General features: G+C 46.6%; 1 pseudogene; it reads left to right on the plus strand.

Annotated features, from left to right (window-relative positions):
- The first annotated feature begins 264 nt into the window (after positions 1-264).
- Positions 265-1278, plus strand: LOC112063865 (L-lactate dehydrogenase B chain-like; annotated as a pseudogene).
- The last annotated feature ends 373 nt before the right edge of the window (positions 1279-1651 follow it).

Here is a 1651-nt window from a genome sequence, read left to right on the forward strand (position 1 = left end):
GTGGCAGGCAGGCCCCACACTGCCTGTGAATGCTGGGGTCAGTGGCTCCCCTACGGAACTGGTGTGCGGCAATGGCCCTCATGTGCTACACTCTGGAGAACAGCCTTATGGAGATCACACATCTCGTGAAGGCCTAGCTGTCCCTATGGACTTGGATGCGTGAACAGGATGAACAGAAAGAGAGGAGGCTGGACACATGGCTGACCTTGTATCCTTTGCACGACGATTACAACTGTCCCAGAAGCCTTCTCTCTCCTGTGCACAATGGCATCTCTTAAGGAAAAACTGATTGCGCTGGTCGCAGAAGAAGAGGCAACAGCCCCAAATAATAAAATCATTGTAGTGGGTATTGGACATGTAGGTATGGCATGTGACATCAGCATTCTGGGAAAGTCTCTGGCTGATGAACTTGCCCTTGTGGATGCTTGAAAAGATAAACTCAAAGTAGAAATGATGCATCTGCAGCACGGGGACTTCTTTCTTCAGACACCTAAATTTGTGGCAGATACAGTTTACTCTGTGATTGCCAATTCAGAGATTGTGAGGGTAACTGCAAGTGTGCGCCAGTGAGAAGGAGAGAGTTATCTTAATCTGGTGCAGAGGAATGTTGTCTTCAAATTCATTGTTCCTCAGATCATCAAGTACAGTCCTGATTGCATCATAATTGTGTTTTCCAACCCAGTGGATATTCTCACATACGTTACCTGGAAAGTGGATTACTTAAGCACCGCACGATTGAAAGTGGGGGTCAAATGTGGATTCTGCTAGGTTTCACTATTTTATGGCTGAAAACTTGGCATTCATGCCAGCAGCTGTCATGGATGGATTTGGAGAGAACATGGCAACTCAAGTGTGGCTGTTTGGAGTATATGTGGCCAGCGTTTCTCTCCAGGAACTGAGCCCAGAAATGGGAAAGAACAACAACAGGGAAAATTGGAAGGAAGCGTGTAAGACAGTGGTGGAAAGTGCGTGTGAAATCACCAAGCTAAAAGGATAGCCAGCTGGTCTATTGGATGAAATGTGACTGATCTCATTGAATCCATGGTGAAAAATCTATCCAGGATTCAACCGGTGTCAACAATGGTGAAGGGGATACAGGGCACTGAGAATGAAGTCTTCCGGAGCTGTTCATATATCCTTAATGCTCGGGGGTTAACCAGTGTTATCAACCAGAAGCTGAAGGCTGATAAGTTTGCTCAACTCAAGAAAAGTACAGATACTCCTTGGGACATCCAGAATGACCTATAAGACCTGTGGCTTCTGGGTCCTAGGCTGTAGAAATTTTACAACTCCAATGTGAGGGACTTCCCTGGCAGTCCAGTGGTTAGGACTCTGCACTTCCACTGCAGGGGGCACAGATTCCATCCCAGTCAGGGAACTAAGATCCCGCATGCTGCGCAGAGGGGCCAAAAAACAAACAACAACGACAACAAAAACTCCAACGTGATTAGCCATGATCCTTGGGTTTTCATCCATGTACATGGATCACAGTTTGCTTTTCTCTTCCTAGATGTGTGAATTCAGGTTCACAGAATCAAAGCCCATGTTTGGTTTTATGTTTGCAATAGGAGCCCTTGAACTAAGAATACTGACTATTAAAAAAGGAAAAAGGGGGCTTCCCTGGTGGCGCAGTGGTTGCGCGTCCGCCTGC

The sequence above is a fragment of the Physeter macrocephalus genome, chromosome 4, assembly GCF_002837175.3.
Source record: "Physeter macrocephalus isolate SW-GA chromosome 4, ASM283717v5, whole genome shotgun sequence".
Lineage (NCBI taxonomy): Eukaryota > Metazoa > Chordata > Mammalia > Artiodactyla > Physeteridae > Physeter > Physeter macrocephalus.